Raw genomic sequence first — 7,657 nt, forward strand, 5'->3', positions numbered from 1 at the left:
CTCCTGACCACCTGTGAAGAATGGAAGACTGTGTACTGTGGTCAACGGACTTCTGCCAGGCAGAAGCTCGCCGCATGCCAGTCCGCCCACGTCATGGAACTCATGAACTGATGAACTTGTAGTGCACTGGGCTCGAGCGGGGACCCAGGAACCTTCGTGGCCCAAATCCCTTGTTCATATGGCTATTTCCCTCTCTCTCAACAAGAGCACTTTAATAATAATAATAATTGGTTTTTGGGGGAAAGGAAATGGCGCAGTATCTGTCTCATATATCGTTGGACACCTGAACCGCGCCGTAAGGGAAGGGATAAAGGAGGGAGTGAAAGAAGAAAGGAAGAATAGGTGCCGTAGTGGAGGGCTCCGGAATAATTTCGACCACCTGGGGATCTTTAACGTGCACTGACATCGCACAGCACACGGGCGCCTTAGCGTTTTTCCTCCATAAAAACGCAGCCGCCGCGGTCGGGTTCGAACCCGGGAACTCCGGATCAGTAGTCGAGCGCCCTAACCACTGAGCCACCGCGGCGGGGCAAGCTGAGTTGCGTTTTAAAACGAAGAGGAAGAAACTGGGCACCGGTTGCACGAGCCAATCGCGCAAGCGCGAGAGCAACACGAGAAGAAGACGAGCCAGCCTGCTGGACGGTTCACGTTGGTCAGCGCTCCGCACCAAGAATGGCCTACGGCGTCACTACGACGGAAAGTGAGCGCTCCGACTCATCTAATTGCTATTCATTGCTGTGGCCCAGTGGTTACTGCGTTCGGCTCCCAAGCCTTAGGACGCCGGATTGAGTCACCGCCTACGCGGCCACATTTCGATGCATGCGAAATCCTAGAGGCATCCGCTTGCTGTTCTAATTCAGCACACGTTCAGGAGACTATATGGTAAAAATTAATCCGGAGAACTTCCCAACGGCGCCCCTCTTAATAATAATAATTGGTTTCTGGGGAAAGGAAATGGCGCAGTATGTCTCATATATCTTTGGACACCTGAACCGCGCCGTAAGGGAAGGGACAAGGGAGGGAGTGGAAGAAGAAAGGAAGAAGGAGGTGCCGTAGTGGAGGGCTCCGGAATAATTTCGACCACCTGGGGATCTTTAACGTGCACTGACATTGCACAGCACACGGGCGCCTTAGCGTTTTTCCTCCATAAAAACGCAGTCGCCGCGGTCGGGTTCGAACCCGGGAACTCCGGATCAGTAGTCGAGCGCCTAACCACTGAGCCACTGCGGCGGGGCCCCTCTTAGCCCGTGTGCACTTTCGGAACGTAGAACCCACCTTACATTTCCCTCCATAACAGTGAGATTAAGCACCTTGGAACAAAATGATAGCTCCGCAGGATTGGTTTTCAGTAAATGAAAGGCGCGGTCCCTATCTCACTTCTCGGTGGACACCTCAACCACGCCGTGTGGGAACGGAGGAAAGTGGAAGTGAAAGAGGAAAGAGAGAAAAGTGCCGTAGTCGATTGCTCCGGAATAATTTCGACCACCTGGAAATCTTCGTTCACTGAGGGACCACAAGGGCGCCTTTTGCGTTTCGCCTCCCGGTAATATTACGATTGCTCTTTACATGCTTTCTTAAAGCTTGCACAGGACATAATGTACCCTAGGCAAATTGCTCGCGTCGTCATCTGCGATTTATACGGGTGCGAGCGCAATCGGCTGAGATCGTACAATCGCACCCTGCGCGTGATACAAATCTTACTTGAAAGTCTTCAATTTTTCTTGGTGCTCTAGGATCCGACCCGAACGTACTGCTCAGCGATCTAAGTCAAGTCGTCACTGAGTATGGGTAAGTTGGAATCGATTACAATGTCCAGTAAAAACGCGTTATAGCTGCCGCTCGCGGGCAATGTTATTTTCTCGAACAATCAGTGGGTACAAGCAGGAGCAGTATGAAAGCGAAGACCACGGATTGAGAAAAACAGTAGCGCCGACTCCGCTAATAAGAGGGCGTCCACTTTGCTACATTCTTAGAAGGCTTGGCAGGGCATCCGTTAGCTGGCGCTCGGAACTGGCATTTCCGCTGGTAAAACTAGTGACCCTTGGTAGAATGCTCACGCCGCGACGCCGCTCTGGAGGTTCTGGGGTCCGTGGAGCCGGACGCTTTCTACACCTTATTAATGCGGAAGCATTATGGAGGTCAGCAGCAACTAAACCCAGCGGCGTCGACGTCGTCCAGCAACAGTGGTCCGAAAACATCCAATGACCGTAGGATAGTCAACCGTAGGATAGTTATGGGTGATTACAGGCAATGAAGCAAATACGTTAGACGAGACAGTAATAATTAGTGATAGTGGTAGTTTTAGAATGATAAAATTGGCAGTGGCTTAACTTGGCTAATCCTGGAATTCAGCGAAAAGCTTCTGCTCACATGGTTACTCATCACGTGGCTTCACATCACCCCATCGGATATTCTTAAGGTCAAAGGTCAGCCCAAAGGTCATCCAGTGTCAAATGTCAGAAGGGAAAGGTCAACTAAAGGTCATGGGTCAAGGTCAGGGGTCAAGGGTTCGACAGCATAACTGTGCCACATATGGTCATACACCGCTATCCTTGGTTTGGCTGAAGGTCGTTCAAGGTTGTTGTGCTGCCTACCCGAAGACTGCCTTACCTTGCGTAGTGAAGCTAACATACTGTTTTGTAAAAGTGAGTGCGCTAGAGGAAGGCTTACCTTCTTCTTACTTCCTTCTGTTTAGTGTGTACCGAATGAATTGATGCATGATCTATTGATTGATTCAGTCGTTTAGTCACATACTTGTTGATTGGTTAATTCATTTATTGAGTCGCTGATTGAGTGACTGAGTGCATAATTGATCAACAGATTCATTTATTGACTGGCTTATTGACTAATTTATTTATTTTATTGAAGGCGCCGGCGAGAACACGAGGAGGATGAAAATCAGGACGAAATAATTCCCGTCATCAGCTGCTGCATCCTGGTCCTGTTTGTGATCATGATTATTCTCCTCCTCCTTGTCTCCAGCTACTATATCAGTGAGTCCTGTTATCAGCATCGAGGACTACTGTGGAAAGAGCCGCAATCCGTATAGTACGTCCAATATGAAATGGAAGAGTGAGTTTGTGCGCACAAGACCAAAATCGCATGTTGCATCTGCACTCGAATTGAAGATTACATAATTGCGTAATCCGTCCTGAGGAAAAACTACTCCCTTATTACTCTCTTAAGAGAGTAATTCCCCATTATAGTAATTACTCTCTTATTACAAATTACTCCACCTTGCAGGATTCCCCTAAACAGCTGACCAAAACTTGTTATAACAAAAAATGTGCACTTTTCGCTGATACTTGTGGAGAGATGATTGGCTGATTGCGGATCATGCATGTTCCCTTTTATGTTGAATTACCCGCACAGCATTTGTCATAGATACAAAGCCCACCTGGTTCCCTCCTGGGCCATACAATTGGACTCTTGCATCCCCAGCGTTCCAGATGCCTCGATGACGAGCGATAGCCTCATCGTCTCCTTTTCGAAGCTTAGTGCTTCCCAGTGGGGTCAATATATTTCACTACGCGGCATAGAAACAAAACCCTCGACCTGTATATCCTTACATAAAAGCTGCAGCTACCATTGCATTGACTGGGAGTTGTGGCGCCTTGTCACTTCCCAATTTCCTTAAATACAGCTGGGAGGACACTGCCTCCGATCCGCCTCCCCCGTAGGCTCGTGTTATTCATATAGAAGGAAGACAGGACAGTGGAATTCTTGACAACACAAAACGAAACTATCAAGAGCCGGGAGAGAAGGATCAGCCAGCTAGCCAGCTTACGACAAGATGTGAATAGCAGCCTCACACCTAGGAGGAAGCAGAGTTGAAGAGGGGGGGGGGTGCAGAGTGGGGAAGATGGTAAGATAGCAAGCACAAACTTTTATTGTTAATTCATAGAAACGCACGACGTATTATAGAATTATTGCGGGAGATACAAAGCTTTAGCAAATAAATTCGCAGTATTCAGGTTCACCACACCACCGTAGCATAATAATAATAATTGGTTTTTTGGGGAAAGGAAATGGCGCAGTATCTGTCTCATATATCTTTGGACACCTGAACCGCGCCGTAAGGGAAGGGATAAAGGAGGGAGTGAAAGAAGAAAGGAAGAATAGGTGCCGTAGTGGAGGGCTCCGGCATAATTTCGACCACCTGGGGATCTTTAACGTGCACTGACATCGCACAGCACACGGGCGCCTTAGCGTTTTTCCTCCATAAAAACGCAGCCGCCGCGGTCGGGCTCGAGCCCGGGAACTCCGGATCAGTAGTCGAGCGCCCTAACCACTGAGCCACCGCGGCGGGGCCACCGTAGCAGAGAATTCTATTCCCTAAGGGCCCGCACTATAAATGAATGATGACAAACTATCGTCGTATCGCTAAATGATTGGACTTTGTAACAATTATGAACTCTGGGAGATAAATATTACGGTGGTTGTAAATACAATGAGGATGCAACTCCTGTTTTTATCACTCTAAAATGAGCAAAGAAACTTTAAGCGTAGAGCTTTCGAAGGTTCTGCCCAGACCTTGAGTCCGCGACCGCTGGCAAATCCAAATGCTGTGGAGGAAATTGCAGTCTTTAATGTAGAATCGAAACTTTAGTCTGGTAATATACTTGGCACGCTACTCCAGATAACATTAACAGGAATTAAATGGCACAGTTTCACGCATTACCCACACGCACAGACGTACTTTCACATCATTTACACAACGCGTATTTCATTACCAGGCCTTGAGAAATATAAATAGGGTCCCTGTCGCCCCTTCTGGAGACCACAATACGCAGTGCAATGTTGGAGAGGAGGACGGAGTATTCGCAATGTTTGGAATATTCGTACTACAAATAGTAGAGTCTGAGTGCCAGAAGACTCGAGATGTTATGAGTATAAGGCATGCTCATGGTAAAATAAGCCACAGACCGAAAGAAAGCGCACTAAATTCACCTAAAGGGCAGGAAGTGTACACATGAATGGTTAGGGCCATGAAATGTTAAAAAAGTAATAATGTCTTAAGTTTTTAAATACTTCAGCCCCTCTCTCAGACCCATAAACTGCCCTTCAAGCGATCAGGGTGGCTCGTCATTAAGAGCTCGCTTGGAAGTTAGTCATATCTGTGCTAAACACCTGAAAACTATTTCAACGAATGCTTAGTCACATGACAAATCTTACTTTCCTTGTTTTTAGACTGCCTCTTTTTTTTTTTTGTCCCTGAGTTCGGGATACTCGCAGGCTGACGCCTTGAAAAAGGCCTGGCTTCATGTTAAGTCAATGCCACTGTCGTTTTCGGCTTTTAATTGTGGCACGGATGCTCTTTCAGATGACTACGTGGACGACACAAGTAAGCACTGTCTGCACGCATGTGTCTTCTTGTATTTTGTTGATCACGAGATTGATTTTTAATGTTTGAAACCGTCAAAACTGTATTCATTTAATAACAGCATGTAAATGCTAAGCATAGCGGAAAATGCCACTTGGGTCGCAGAGTGCTAAAAGGTAAAAATATAACCAATGTCATAGCTTTGTATTCATTATAAAAAAACTAACACCGCACATTGTACCAGTGGAACAGAGGAAAACTGATAAGCTTTCTCGCAAGTGGCGGCGGTGGAAACTTTTATTGCCAACGATGTAAATGGTGGGGGCGAAGCCCCATACATGGCACTTGGATGCTCCCTCACTGTGAGGAAGCACCGGTACATAGCGAAGGATAGCCCTTGGAGAGCTATCCTTCTGAGAGCGCTGGAGATGAGCCGGTGCTGGTCTTGAGGAGAAGTTTCGGTCATAAGAGTCTCCCAGTTAGACTGCGCCACGGTCGGTGATGGGGTATGAGGGAAGGGGGGGCATGTGAGCAGGGTGTGTAGAAAGTCTCCTGGTTTGTCGCAAAGTTTTCATGACAAGGAGAAATGTTTCCTGGTTTGTCACAAAGTTTTCATGACGAGGAGAAATGGTCTCAGTGGCAGCGGCTGATTTATTTTAAAGCTCAGGTCTGGAGCGCCAGTTTTTTGGTCACGTGGTGGCGGCCTCGGCACTCCACGGCAGAGCGAACGAGCAGTACAAGAGAGGATGAAAGCATGGCGACAGCCTTTGAAAAGAGAGCGAGGAGGAAAGCGGATGAGGAGAGTACGGTGGGAGCATGAGGAAGAAAGCAGAGGAGGATGCTAAGGCAATAGCATTAAGAGGAGAGTGAAAGAGGTGGATAAGGTGTGGAGTATTCGGAGGAAAGCGAAGGAGAAGAGTAAGGCGGGAACATGAGAAGGAAAAGCGAAGGAGGATGTTAAGGCTGGCTCGTGAGGAGGAAAGCCAATGAGGTAGGTACGGCGAAAGCACTAGGGATAAAGCAGGACAGGATAGACGAGTGGGCAAGGGCGGTGTCACACTGCTCCATGCTGCTCCGTCGGCGCCGGTTTCTGCGAAAAGAGCCGCCCGAGCACAGGCTGGGTGGCGACGGCGCCAAATGGTAGATTCATCTCGCTGGGCGCTTTGCCGAAGCCGAGGCCGTTTGGCACTGTGTCTTCTGTCTCTGGTCGCCTACGTTTCAAATACGTCAGTAGGTATACGTTCAAATTTCTCTCTACCAAATATGGAAGCCATCCAGAGGTTTTTCCTGAAAACGAAAACCGTGATGTCCGTGTAGAAGCTTTCCACGAAATGAAATGAGGGATGTGCCGAGGCTCCACACATAAAAACGTTCAAACACTTGCACAAACATACAGTATTACATATGATTACAAGAAAAAGCGTGGCACTGTCATCAACCAAAACATAAATTAAACACCAGGCCTTTCGGAACCAGATTAGTTCCTACTTCAGGAGTAACCGAGCTGGTCCTGAAACGTCGGAGTTTTCCAGTTGCGTCTTGGTTGGAGACACCACAAGCTCATTCCAATGCAACAATACAAGCTTCTTCCTACAAGCTCTGTCCCAGCCACACCGGCGAGTCTGTAGAAATGCTTATTTTTGAGTCTATCGCGTAAGCGCCACACTGTTCTAGTTTTTAGTTAAAGTTCAGTTTTGGTTCTTCTCAATTTTCAGCTACCGAACCTCCAACATATTTGAGCAAATGTTAGCGTAAGATTACAAGTGGCACTTAACCGAAACGAGCGAACTTTTGTGCCGCTGTTATACCTTCAAGCCATGTCCGTCTTGAACGTTGTTTGTTTAATAGTCGGTAATAAGTCGTTTGCCGGCACGTTCGTGTCTGCAGATACGCCGAAAGCCACTTACAAGCCTCCTATCAAGGGCGACCGTAAGTTCACTCAGTTCGACTTTACGTACAATTTTTCTTGCTGTTCGCTACCAAAATAAAAAAAAAATCTTGTTTCATCAGCCTGTCTCATATATATATTTCATGCTGAAAGAATTGCTTACTAGCATGCTGCAAACTCTCGAGCAAAGTTTTTTAGTTGCTTTAAAAGCAGTCATATTGTGAAGCTAAGTAAATGGTGAACAACAAAATCGCATACTCTGAAATATTCATAGATCGTGTTCACAATCTTCACGTGCCTATAGCAGCCTTTTACGCGACTCCAAATAGCGATGCTGGCGTGATAGTCAGCTGTTATAGCTACTAGAACGCATTCCCTGACAAGTTGAAAATGACATGTTGAAATTCGCCTTAGAGCAAGAGCCACTAATCGTCTTTGTTATTCTT

General features: G+C 47.1%; 1 long non-coding RNA gene across 1 annotated transcript; it reads left to right on the plus strand.

Moving 5' to 3' along the window:
* Window positions 1-626: 626 nt before the first annotated feature.
* Window positions 627-7,554, plus strand: LOC144102324 (uncharacterized). The gene is made up of 6 exons (XR_013308196.1): window positions 627-700; window positions 1,734-1,788; window positions 2,869-2,993; window positions 5,324-5,344; window positions 7,211-7,252; window positions 7,541-7,554. It is a non-coding gene; the product is annotated as an uncharacterized LOC144102324 (long non-coding RNA).
* Window positions 7,555-7,657: the final 103 nt, after the last annotated feature.

The sequence above is a fragment of the Amblyomma americanum genome, chromosome 8 (genome assembly GCF_052857255.1).
Source record: "Amblyomma americanum isolate KBUSLIRL-KWMA chromosome 8, ASM5285725v1, whole genome shotgun sequence".
NCBI classification, from domain to species: Eukaryota; Metazoa; Arthropoda; class Arachnida; order Ixodida; family Ixodidae; genus Amblyomma; species Amblyomma americanum.